The 13,963-nt window shown below is 43.2% G+C and overlaps 1 protein-coding gene across 2 annotated transcripts in view; it reads right to left on the reverse strand.

The window, feature by feature from the left end:
- Positions 1 to 881, reverse strand: part of RB1CC1 (RB1 inducible coiled-coil 1) — a 96,891-nt gene extending 96,010 nt beyond the window's left edge. Inside the window, 1 exon segment of one of the 2 annotated variants that reach the window (NM_001266144.1) lies at positions 501 to 553. The gene's annotated coding sequence lies outside the window, so the exon portion shown is untranslated. 2 annotated transcript variants of the gene reach the window in all.
- Positions 882 to 13,963: the final 13,082 nt, after the last annotated feature.

A 13,963-nucleotide genomic window follows, 5' to 3' on the forward strand; every position in this document is an offset into this window, starting at 1 on the left:
TGAGCTTCGTTCGGCCTCGGCCAAACTCCACTCTCCCGTTTCTCGAGTCCAACACAGAATTAAGGGCTGATCCCTGGCAGCGATGAGCACAAGTCAGGATGTGTCTCGGGAGGTTCGGACGTCCCTCGCCCTTGGCCACTCCGGCAACTAGGCCGGGTGCTGACCGGCAGCGCAGAGAGAGGGATCCCAAGGCTCCGTCCGAGAAAGCCGCTGGCAGCCCCGCAACGAGAGAGCCCGACCCACACCCCCCGCAGCCTGGTGGAGCATCGATTCGAACCGCTTTTGTCTCCAAAGGGGCTCTTGCGCCGGGAAGGCGGCCAGTGGGCAACACCTGCCGGGGCTGGAGGCGCCGGGGCCCTCGGGTGCACACACCTGCGCGTGGGCCGGGCTCGGGCCGGCCGGAACCCTGGACCCCGCGACCCCGGCCCACCGTGCCAGGGCCCGCCGCGCGACCGCTGTGCCAGATGGGGGAAGGGGACGCGGGCGGCGGCGACACTTACCCGGCAGCGCCTCCTCCTTCGCCGGCGGCAGCAGCAGAGCCAGCGACCCCCGGCACCATCTTCCGCCGCCGCCTAGTCCTCGGCGGCGGCTACCAACCGCCCATTCGGCACCGCTAAGCCGACACAACCGCCGGCGTCCCGGGCGCCCGCCCGCCGCGGCCCCGAACTCTAGGCAGGAGGGAGGGGTCCGGGCGGAGAAGGACGCGGGCAGGCCCCTCGGCTCTGGGTCTGGGGCCGGGGGACAGAGGGCCACGGCCTGTCAGAGCCGAGGGGCCCAGGCGACTGGGGGACCCTGAGGCAACGCCGAGGGCTCGGCAGGGCCGCGGACACCGCCGCGGCTTGGTTTGTTATTGTCGACTCCGTCTCTTCCTCCGCGGAGCACGCCGGGAAACGGCCTGCCGGGGGAGGGGCGCGCCTGGAGGCGCAGATAGGCGTCTACGCAGGTCCGGAAGTCGGCAGCCTGCCGGGAAGGGGGCGGCCCCGCCTCCGGCTCTCGGGCGGCGGGGCTTGTTGGCTGTCCTGGGCTGACCCTGGGAGATGCCGCTGGTGCTGCCTGTTATGGTGCTAGTTGCCGTCCCGGCGTGTACTTTCCCAAGGTGAGTTTGACCTTCTTTGCGACAGCGAGTAGGCCCTGACTAAGGCCGACCCACCAAACTTTGGATCGTCCCCAGGCGAAAGAGAGCTTGTCTCCCTCAGCCTGTCGCGGAGGAGCGGAGCCAGTCGAGGGCCTGGTGTCGCCGTCGCCTCTCCAGGGGCAACCTGCGGACTAGGCCAACATCTGTAACGGGATAACGTACCAGCGCCTGGCCCAGGCGTTCCTGCCGCCACCTCCCCGCGTATCCGGACCGCCGGGACTGCACGCATCTGGCAAGCGTCCCCGTGTTAACTCTGCAAGGGTTAGGCGGCACATTTTTTTCTCAGACCAGGTAAGGCAAGAAAACATCCAAGAGAGAAGAGAGCGAAGGCTAGGCCGATCGGAATGAAAATGTAAACGCCACAACCACGTTTTCAGCTTTACAAATACTGAATCTTGTAGTGGGTCTAGTGGGTTAGCTGTTAGTATGAGCACCCTAATGGGTGGGAGACAGTTTCAGGGGACTCTTGCATTTGTGAAGATGATCAGTCACAGGCAATGACTTGAAGCCACAAGGCTTGAATATTAAAATCTGATGAGCAGATGTTACAGGTAGAATAATTACATAATAGTTTTCAAATTCCTGCTATATCCAGGAATATCTGGAATGAGTAAAAACTTGGATGTGCCTTCTCTAAAGTTATCAGGGCTTCTGAGTTGTGTTTGTAAAAATAAGAGGCACAAGAAGGCACCAAACTGAACAAAATGTTAGGTGGAAACTGTAAAACGTTGGTTAGCATGAACAATTTCAGTTTTCAATCACCCTGACCAGTGTCTGGAAGTTAGGATTGAGATGGGCTTGTTTTATTTATTTACTTTTAAATTTGTGCTGCTACATATCCAAACAAATCTGGTCCTTATCATCATTGGCAAGCCATTTTACTTACTCGGTTAAGCTGGAATTTTATTACACCACCCCAGCAAGATAGAGCAGAAAAGCGAAAATTAAGCAGTATAATGGTTATTATGCCTTAGGGGAAGGTGTGAACTGGCAAGACAAGAGCCGAATTTAGTAGTACAGCATAGTAATCAGCATACATAAAATAAGTGGTGAGGAGGAGTTTGGCCAGAAATTGGCTAAGAAAAACAGCAGTATGACCAAGAATGAAAACAAAAAGAAAAGAAAAACAACAGTATGAGGCCTGTAAAGAACATATTGGTACTTGCACTTCCTCTTATTAGTGACATTCATTATTACAAATATAACCCAATTTAGAATGTAAAAATCTTGCTGGAGCTTGGTGCAGTGGCTCACACCTGTAATCCTAGAACTTTGGGAGGCCGAGGCAGGAGGATTGCTTGAGCCCAGGAGTTCGAGACCAGCCTGGGAAACATTGTGAAACCCCCTTCTGTATTAAAAAAATACAAAAATTAGCTGGGCGTGGTGGTGCGCACCTGTAGTCCTAGTTACTCAGAAAGCTGAGGTGGGAGGATCAGTTGAGCCCAGGAGGTCGAGGCTGCAGTGAACCATCATGGCACCACCGCACTCTTAGCCTGGGCAACAGAGTGTTGCCCTGTCTCAAAAAAAATAAAAATAAAAAAAATTGCTGAAATATGCCAGTGATAATCTGGTAAATAATAAATGTTGTCTGACTTTTTTCTTTGGAAAATGAATTAATTCAGTCCTAACCTTCCCTCTTAATCCCAATAAATTACCAGAAATGACTGGTTCATACCTTATACACCTCCAGTGTAAATGTTAAGAGTTTGTATGCATCAGTAATTCTTTCCTAGGGATAAGTGAAAATGTACTAACATTAATTCTATTATATATGTGCAAATATCTAGAGGAAATACTGTTTATAAGTTACTAATACATGTATCCATGGTAATAAGTCGTGACAAGTTACTTTCCTTGCCTATTAGACACTCTCTATTCTCCCTTCCTTAATTTAAAGAGAAAAAAAAAGAACAAACAAAATTCTGTAGCATCACTTCTCAACCAAGCTTTCTGATAGGAAGTCCAATCTCATTTTTGGCCTACTGTGCATTTCTTACTTTAACTTGCAAACATATCATTAACAAGGACCTCCAAATTACAGTAAATTACAGTACTGAGATTTTATTTGAACTTTCTAAAGCATTTGCCATTTTAAATTATTGAACTTTATACTCCTTCCCTTTTGTGCTGTCTCCTTCCTGGCGCCCCTAAATATCTGTCCATTCTTTGGATCTCTTCCAAATTTTCAAGTAATTATAATGGTGTGCGAATGATGCAAAGATAATGTGCTGTGGGAGAACAGAAGAGAGAAACCTAATTCTGGCTTCATCACATTATTTTTTTTTAAATTTAATAACTATTTTAGATGCTTCAGTAGATTTACAGTGAGGGCAAAAGAAAATGGTTTTCTTTAGGAGTATGGAGGGATTATACAGGATGTACAATAAATACCCTAAGTACTTCAAATTAGTTCAGATCTTTAAAATCTTATTTTTCCTTCAGTTCTCAACTTCAATATCACCTACTCTGGGAGTCATTCCCCACCATGCTTGTCTGTTTGTTTGTTTATTTTGAGACAGAGTCTCACTCTGTTGTCCAAGCTGGAGTGCAGTGACACGATTTCTACTCACTGCACCCTCCACCTCCCAGGTTCAAACTATTCTCTTGTCTCAGCCTCCCTAGTAGCTGGGATTACAGGCATTCGCCACCACTCCTGGCTACTTTTTGTACTTTTAGTAGATGGGGTTTCACCATGTTGACCAGGCTGGTCTCAAACTCCTGATCTCAAGGGATCCATCTGCCTCAGCCTTCCCCAAAGTGCTGGGATTACAGGAGTGAGCCACAGCACCTGGCCACATGCTTGTAATTTCTTTAGATTCTCACATTGTATCTTTCAGTATCATCTAACCTGCTGACTATAAGGTCCTTTTTAAAAGATGTACTATACCTGGTATACAATGGTATGCACTGAACAAACATTTGACAGTAACCCACAACTTGTTCAGGCCCTCAATTTATACCTTAATTGACCTCCTATCAGTGTCCATTATTTACTCCATCCAGGACCAGTCTAATCACTTCTCTTCCCTGCCTAACAACTTTCATTGGTCTTGTTTTATATACTAGATACAATTTAAACTTTTTTTTTTTTTTTCTCTGACGGAGTCTGGCTCTGTCACGGAGGCTGGAGTACAGTGGTGCGATCTCGGCTCGCTGCAAGCTCCATCTCCCAGGTTGACGCCACTCTCCTGCCTCAGCCTCCCAAGTAGCTGGGACTACAGGCACCTGCCACCACACCTGGCTAATTTTTTGTATTTTTAGGAGAGATGGGGTTTCACCGTGTCTCAATCTCCTGACCTTGTGATACACCCGTCTCGGCCTGCCAAAGTGCTGGGATTACAGGTGTGAGCCACCATGCCCGACCCTGGGCATGGGTAAACAACTTAACCTAGCATGAAAGTCTCTCCATGATGAGGTACCAACCCATCTCTCCAGCTTATCTGCCAGCACTTTTCTCCCCTGTATACGTGCTCTATATGAGTTTCCTCATCCAGGAATGTTCTTCCCCACTTGTTCACCTTTCAAAGTCATCCCTTGAAATACAGTTTGGGACTGGGCGCAGTGGCTCACGCCTGTAATCCCAGCACTTTGGGAGGCCAAGGTGGGCAGATCACCTGAGGTCGGGAGTTCGAGAGCAGCCTGACCAACATGGAGAAACCCTGTCTCTACTGAAAGTACAAAATTAGCCAGGCATGGTGGTGCATGCCTGTAATCCCAGCTACTTGGGAGGCTGAGGCAGGAGAATCGCTTGAACCCAGGAGGCGGAGGTTGCGGTGAACTGAGATCGCGCCATTGCACTCCAGCCTGGGCAAAAAGAGCGAAACTCCGTCTCAAAAAAAAAAAAATACAGCTTGGATGTTAGCAGTTTCTAACTTCTAGAGTCTCTACCCTTCTATTAGCTTTGCTCTGTATCTTACAACCGTAAATTTTTTTCTCCCCTCTTAGTCTGTGAAACTCTTAAGATTAAGAACTATGCATTATTAATTTTTAAATTGCTGGAACTTTATGGAGAGCTTGGCAGTCAGGAATTATTTATATTGATGGTTGACTAGAAAGTTACTGCAGAAAATTCCTGCCGTCAGATATCTCATAGGCTTGTAAAGGGGACCATTCAAAGCAATTGCAGTAGCAAAGGAAGGGTGCAGTGGCTCACGCCTGTAATCCCAGCTGAGGTGGGCGGATTGCTTGAGCTCAGGAGTTTGAGAACAACCTGGACAACATGATGGAACCCTGTCTCTACTAAAAATACAAAACTTAGGCAGGCATGGTGGCACCCACCGGTAGTCCCAGCTACTCAGGAGGCTGAGATGGGAGGATCGATTGAACCTGGATACAGAGGTTGCCGTGAGCCATGATCATGCCACTGCACTCCAACCTGGTAGACAGAATGAGACTCTATCTCCAAAAAATAAAATAATAATAATAATAATAATTGCAGGCTCAGTGCGTGGCTCACGCCTCACGCCTGTAATCCCAACACTTTGGGAGGCTGAGGCGGGTAGATCACCTGAGGTCAGGAGTTCGAGACCAGCCTGAACAACATGGAGAAACCCCATCTCTACTAAAAATACAAAATTAGCTAGTGGCACATGCCTGTAATTCCAGCTACTCGGTAGGCTGAGACAGGAGAATCACTTGAACCCAGGAGGCAGAGGCTGCAGTGAGCCGAGATCGCACCATTGCATTCCAGCCTGGGCAACAAGAGTGAAACTCCATCTCAAATAAATAAATAAATAAATATAATTGCAGTAACAAATTTATATGATATTAATTATTTACCAAAGTACATTCAGTTTATTGGGAAGATCATTGTACACATCTTAATTTTGTCAACTCTGCCGGAGGCATTCAGCACATGTATTAAATATTTCTCAAACAATTTATTGTCATTACCCTAATTTTCTTTTAGGTGATATTCAAATAACCAGCAACCACAATTCAGATAATTTGGCTTTATTCAAAGTATGAGTCACAATTATTGTTCATTTTTAAAAAGGTTAAAAAGATGTACTATTTTGGACTTTGTTTTTAAAACCATAACTAATTTGGTGTATATGATTTTGTACTATTTAGAGGCTGCTGGCACTATGATAATTAAGTTCATGTTTTCAGTACCGTTTACAGACCTGAAAGCTGCCCTCCTCAGCTGGTCTGTGGGTACTCACACATATTACTGGTAATAATGGTGATGGCTAACTTAGGAATGAACATCTTCAAAACTAGTGATGACTTGATGAGCTCATAAGCAACACTGTTTCCAGTGCTGCAGCAACATAGTCAAGAAAACACTTCTAGAATGCTGAATTTCCTGAAAGATTTAAACCAATAGATTAAGACAAAACATTTGTAGTCATTTTTCAGATTGAAAGAGATGATACCGTTTTGTGTCATATTTTATTAGGTTCTTGTCTTTCATTATTTTGAAGAGCTGCCTAGCACAATGTCCAAAAATAGAGCTGGCACTGTTTATAAAATGCCTTAAGTCAGAAATTAATCAGTCATGTAGACACAGATACAGAACTGATTCAAATGTCAAGTAGTGGTTAGACTTCAGGTGGTGACTTTCTAACTTTTACTGTGATCCACATTAAGAAATACAGGTTCACATTGTGACCTGGTATACACATAAAGGAAAAAGTACTTGCTGCTTGTGATATACTCTGATACCTTCTACTCTTTTTTATTCCTCTTGCTAGTCTTATACACTAAATTGATTTTACTACCATCTAATGGTTTCAGAGACATTAGATTCAATGATTTAGGCCCCAAACCTTGAGATTCTTTGTTCCTGACTTTTCTGTATGCCTTCCTATTTCTGCCAGTGCCTCAACAGTGTTTATAAAAATAAATGTTTTGTTTGTTTGTTTTTGTTTTTTTGAGATGGAGTTTCAGTCTTGTTGCCCAGGCTGGGGTGCAATGGTGCGATCTCAGCTCACTGCAACCTCCGCCTCCCGGGTCCAAGTGATTTTCCTGCACCATCCTGTAGCTGGGATTACAGGCATACGCCACCATGCCCAGCTAATTTTGTATTTTTAGTAGAGATGGCGTTTCTCCATGTTGGTTAGGCTGGTCTCGAACTCCCGATCTCAGGTGATCTGCCCGCCTTGGCCTCCCAAAGTGCTGGGATTACAGGCGTAAGCCACCGTGCCTGGCCAATAAATGTAGTTTTTAAAAAGCATGACCTAACTGAAGTTCATGAAACACTTATCTTTAGATGCCAGACATGGGTTTTACATTTATCAACCTGTTTAGTTGTCTTAACAGCCCTGTGCAGTTTCTGTAAATTTTCTCTGATTTTACAGATGGGGAAATAAGGCATGGAGCAGTGAAGTTACTAATTCAAAGTACTTTCTTCTAGTTCGTGTTCTTAAATTAGTAAATGTCAGGGCCAGGATTTGAACCCAGGTAATCCAATTGCACAGGGTAATCCTATATCCTATGCATAGCCTATGCTACCCCTTAATTTGGTGCTGGTGCTGCAGGGGTTGTAAAAAAAAAAAAAAAGTTGGCTGGGCGAGGTGGCTCCCAGTTTGCACCTGTAATCCCAGCACTTGGAGAGGCCAAAGCAGGTGGATAGCCCTGAGTTCAGGAGTTCTAAACCTGCCTGGACAATGTGGCAAAACCCCATCTCTATCGAGAATACAAAAAAAAAAAAAAAAATTGCCAGGTGTGTGGTGGCATATGCCTGTAGTTCCAGCTGAGGTGGGAAGATTGCTTGAGCCTGGGAGGCAAGGTTGCAGTGAGCTGAGATTGCACTACTGCATTCCAGCCTGGGCAACAGGGTGAGACCCTGCCTCAAAAACAAGAAAAAATGTCTAGCAATAGGCTACAGAGTTCCTCAGTCTCATATCTCCCAGTTAATTCTTTGTTATAAGGGGCTGTCCTGTACATTTTAGGATGTTGAACCTCCTCGGCTTCTGCCCACTAGATGCCAGTAACACCCCAGTTATGACAATCAAAAATGCCTCTGGACATTTTGTGATGTTCCCAGAGGGACAAAATCAACCCCTTCTCAGAATTCAGGGCTAAAGTGTGGTACATTTTTTAATGAAATACTATGCAGCCATTAATATTTTATTTTAGAAGAATATTTAAAGACAGGCCTGGCATGGTGGCTCACACCTGTAATCTCAGCACTTTGGTAGGCTGAGGTATGAGAATCACTTGAGGCCAGGAGTTTGAGACCAGCCTGGACAACACAGTGAAACCCTGTCTTTATAAATATAAAATAAAAGTAAAAATATAGGCCGGGCTTGGTGACTCGCGCCTATAATCCCAGCACTTTTGGAGGCCGAGGCGGGCGAATCCCGAGGTTAGGAGATCGAGACCATCCTGGCTAACACAGTGAAACCCTGTCTCTACTAAAAGTACAAAAAATAAATTAGCCAGGCGTGGTGGCAGGTGCCTGTAGTCCCCGCTACTTGGGAGGCTGAGGCAGGAGAATGGCGTAAACCCAGGAGGCAGAGCTTGCAGTAAGCCGAGATTGCACCACTGCACTCCAGCCTGAGTGACAGAGTGACACTCTGTTTCCAAAAAAAAAAAAAAGTAAAAATATAGCTAGGTGTGGTGGCGCACTCCTCTAGTCCGAGCTACTTGAGAGGTTAAGGTGGGAGGATTGCTTGAGCCAAGAAGTTTGAGGCTACAGTGAGCCATGACCACACCACTGCACTCCATCCTAGGCAACAAAGTGAGACCCTAGTCTTAAAAATTTGTAAAAATATGTATTTATTTATTTATCTGTTTTGAGATAGGGTCTCACTATCTCACCCAGGCTGTAATGCAGTGGCACACCCATGGCTCAACCTACCAGGCTCAAGCAATCCTTCCACCTCACTGTCCCTAATAGCTGTAACTACAGATGCCCACCCCCACACCTGGCTAATTTTTGTGATTTTTGTAGAGACAGAGTTTCACCATGTTGCCCAGGCTGGTCTCAAACTCCTGGGTTCAGGCTGTCCTTTCACCTCAGCCTCCCAAAGTGTTGGGATTACAGGCATGAGCCACTCTGCCCAACCAAAAAATATTTAAAGATAAAGGAAAACAAATTAGCAAGCTACTATATTTTACTATTTTTCATATTTTAACATCTGTGAAATCTGGGTCCATTTAACAGTGGATAGATAGTGGTCCTCCAGGCTTGTCAACCAATGCCATCCATTTCCTGTGCTTACTGTAAGACATCAAAAACACCAGATTGGAAAAAAATCCTAACTATAATGGTGAGAGAAGTGATGAATAAGATGTGTTGTACAACATTCCCAAAGACAGCTTAGGCACCTAGCACCACAGCTTTAGTTCTTTTGTGGATTCTGTAAGGAAATGCTTGTTGCCAGTGATTTCAGTGCTGCAAAGGATAAATTCTGTGGAAAAACCCAGACAACCTCTGAGTTGGAAGTAATATTTCAAAAGTGATGAAATTTTAGAAATACCTTTACCAATGTAATTTGCTTGTATTTTCATTTTTATATATGAGCAATATGATAAAAATGTGTCTAACGAAGTCTAATAAAGCTTTTTAAGTAAGTACAAAATCAAATTCTAAGTGATTTTTCCTGTCTATACGTACATTTTTCTACACTTTCCAGACTACATATTTTTGAAAAACGTACCATTAGTCTTTTGTAACTTAAAATGAGTTCTCTGTTTATCATATAAAATGAATGTTTTTTTTCCGATTCTCTGAAGTCTATTTATTTTAATAACACCATTTGGTTTTTTGCCTTCTTCCTCAAATGATCCCTTTGTTTTAATCAACCCTACCTGCTATCCATTCATGCAATATACTTTTCCCAATAGTCATTCCTTTTCAGTATGATTTATTAAAAGGACCACTGAACTGAATGTCTGGAAATGTGGGTTCCAATTCTGCCTAAGCTTTCTGTGTTGTTTCCCTAGTAGTTCACTCTTCCTACTCTCCATCAGATCGTCTGCACTATTCTTAAATCCCTAATTCCCACCGCTTCCCAGTTCTCTCCTTGGTAAATAATCTCACCTCCTACAACATTGAGGAAATAGAAGCCATGAGGAAAAAACTTCCTCTTCTGCCCTGAAATCTGCAAACCTATTTGCATCCACAAATTCTCTCCAACAGTCACTATTCTGTCCCTTCTATTTAAGGTAGTCATGGGTTTTTGACTCCATCCCATTTTAACATCTCATTCTGTCATTCTGTGGAACCACTTACTAAGTACAAAATTTAGTTCATATGTGAAATACTTTACAAAACTTAAATATCTTTAAAATTCAAATTTATCCAGTTTCACTGTTTATTCATTTAAAATTAAAAATCAAGAAGTAAAACACTATCATCAGTATGATTTAGTAGAAACATTATATCTTGTAGATGTTTATCTTATTGAAATTCGCTTATTAGTTGCTGGACAATTGTTTGCATAAAATGACTTATTAACAAGGCATCAAAGTTAAAACTCCTAGGCAGATCTCAAAACTATCAAGTAGTATAGATTTTTTCTTTTCGGTTTTGAAATACTGGTGTGGCTTTTTTTTTTTTTAACTTTTAAATTTTTGACTGCCTTGATTAAAGTTTCCATTAAAAAAATTTTGCTGTCAATTTCTTTTCTAGGTATTATTATTATTGTTATTCCATTGTTACTGAAACTTACAGAGCAATGGGGTGTTAAAAAATTATCTACTCTGAGTGTCAAATACACTTCACCACTGGCAGGGCTCAGGGCTCTTCATTTTTTCATAAGTTCTAGGGGGAATTCTAATACAAGGAATGGCTTTGAGAAACAAGACTAAATTTCTAAAAATCCTCACAATCCTGCTCAATCTTTTTCTGTCAATAGATGTCACCCCTCCCTTGAAATAAGCTCTTCAGAAAAATCCTAATCTACACGCAAAGCTTTCCATGTGTTTGTATGATTATTATAGATTAATTTGAACTCATATCATTCTCACATGTGCCTTAATTTTTAAAATATGTGTATATAGTTTATAGACATACATCGTAAGTTGGCTGCATTTAGAAGTTGGAAAATCTGGGACCTCATTTGGATTTGGAAAATCAATTAACGTCTATAAATTCAAGGTCCTCATTTTGAAGTTGTGTTGGCAGTATCTACTTTAGCTACCTCACATTGCTCTATAGGTTAGAATGAAAAATTGCATGTAAAATATACTGTAGCTCTGACATTTGTATGGTCCCTACAGAAATTATACAATAGCCATCAATACTTTTTGAAAAATCTAACTCCAGTAGTTTTTGAAATGTATAAAGTGCTTGTATGTATTTTAGTACAAACATCTAGTTACGTTTAAAACATTTTGTAAAAAGAATTGCCATAAAATATCTTTAAAGTTTACATCTTTCTTACCATTTACATTCGTGTTATAGGCTTTTTCTCTCCTTTCCTTTCATTTTTTTCTACTCCCAGAGTTCTGGAAGCTGACCAAAGAAATACTTGTGTGAAATGCTTGTATTTTCCCTACCATATTTAAGGCTCTCAAGAGCAATTTTATACTCCTGTTTTAAGAAGTTTTTTTTTTTAAAAAAATTCAGTATCTCCAAGAAATGAACTGAAAATGACAGGTTTTCTGGAAGGAGGTTCAGCTAGACTTTATTAAGAAGTTATGAGGCCAGGTGCAGTGGCTCACGCCTGTAATCCTGGCACTTTGGGAGGCCAAGACAGGTAGATCATGAAGTCAGGAGATCAAGACCATCCTGGCCAACATGGTGAAACTCTGTCTCTACTAAAAATACAAAAATTAGTTGGGCATGGTGGTACATGCCTGTAATCTAAGCTACTTGGGAGACTCAAGGCAGAAGAATTGTTTGAACCAGGGAGTTGGAGGTTGTAGTGAGCCGTGATCACACCACTGTGCTCCAGCGTGGGTGACAGAGCAAGACTCCGTCTCAAAAAAAAAAAAAAAAAAAAAAAGCCGGGCGCGGTGGCTCAAGCCTGTAATCCTAGCACTTTGGGAGGCCGAGACCATCCTGGCTAACACGGTGAAACCCCGTCTCTACTAAAAAATACAAAAAACTAGCCGGGCGAGGTGGCGGGCGCCTGTAGTCCCAGCTACTAAGGAGGCTGAGGCAGGAGAATGGCGTAAACCCGGGAGGCGGAGCTTGCAGTGAGCTGAGATCTGGCCACTGCACCCCAGCCTGGGCGACAGAGCAAGACTCCGTCTCAAAAAAAAAAAAAAAAAAAAAAGTTATGGTATGTCCTAAACACAGTGGGTACTACAGATTTAAAATAAGTAAAAATGTTAAAGTCCATATTAAGTGACTTCAAAAAATTATCTTTTTCCTATTTCATATAACTGCTTCAGAAGTATTATTTTTACTTGAAAATATTTTGTTGTATTTCTATGCAATAGCAATAAACGATTAAAATGCAATTGAGAGGCCAGGCACAGTGGTTCATGCCTATAATCCCAGCACTTTGGGAGGCCAAGGCAAGCAAATCAGTTGAGGTCAGGAGATCAAGACCGTCCTGGCGAACACGTTGAAACCCTGTCTCTACTAAAAGAAATACAAAAAATCAGCCAGGTGTGGTGGCAGGCGCCCATAGTCCCAGCTACTCGGGAGGCTGAGGCAGGAGAATAGCATGAACCCAGGAGGCAGAGCTTGCAGTGAGTCAAGATTGTGCCACTGCACTCCAGCCTGGGCAACAGAGCGGGACTTCCTCTCAAAAAAAAATCTGTGAAACATTCTCTTCCCAATTTCAAAACTTGCTACAAACTCACAGTAATGAAGATAGTATAGTACTGGCATAAGATTACAGATGGAATAGAATTAAAGTCCAGAAATGAACTAAGTTTAAAGTCAATTGATTTTTCTCCTGAATCAAGGACTAGCAAAAAATAATAATAATAAAATACACCAGGCTCTGTAGCACAGGCCTGTAATCCTAGCACTCTGGGAGGCTAAGGCAGGAGGATCGCTTGAGGCCAAGGGTTCAAGACCAGCCTGGGCTACATAGTGATACTGTCTCTACTAAAAAAATAAAAATTAAAATAAAAAATAAAATTAAAAATTAGCCAGACATAGTAGTGTGAGCCTGCAGCCCAGCCACTTGGGAGTCTGTGGTGGGAGGATTGCTTGAGCTCAGGAGGTGGAGACTACAGTGAGCCATGATCATGCCACTGCACACCAGCCTGGTCGACAGAGCAAGACACTCAAAAAACAAAAATAAAAGATATTTCAAAGGAGAAAGAATAGCCTTCTCAATAAATAGTGTTGGGAAAACTGAATATCCACATGCAAAAGAATAAAGTGGCACTCATACCATAGACAAAATGATCTCAAACTGGATCAAAGACTTTAATAGCTCAAACGATAAAACTCTTAGAAGAAAACAGGAGTACACCTTTTTGGCTTTGGATTAGGCAATGGTGTCTTAGATATTAAGCTAAAAGCACAGGTAACAAACACACACAATTAGATAAATTGGACCTTATCAAAATGGAAAATTTCTGTGCTTCATCAAGAAAGTGAAAAGTGGCCAGGCACGGTAGCTCACGCCTGTAATCCCAGCATTTGAGGAGGCCAAGGCAGGTGGATCACTTTGAGCTCAGGATTTTGAGACCAGCCTGAGCATCATGGTGAAACCCCATCTCTACAAAAATTAGCCTGCATGGTGACTCACGCCTGTAGTCCCAGCTACTCAGAAGGGTGAGGCTGGAGAATCACTTGAAGCCAGGAGGCGGCGGCTGCAGTTAGCCAACATCAAGCCAGTGAACTCCAGCCTGGGCGACAGAATAAGACCCTGTCTCAAAAAAAAAAAAAAAAGTGAAAAGACAAAACATAGAATGTGAGAAAATATTTGCTAATCACATAACAAGGAACGATACATAAACAATTCT

The sequence above is a fragment of the Macaca mulatta genome, chromosome 8, assembly GCF_049350105.2.
Source record: "Macaca mulatta isolate MMU2019108-1 chromosome 8, T2T-MMU8v2.0, whole genome shotgun sequence".
NCBI classification, from domain to species: domain Eukaryota; kingdom Metazoa; phylum Chordata; class Mammalia; order Primates; family Cercopithecidae; genus Macaca; species Macaca mulatta.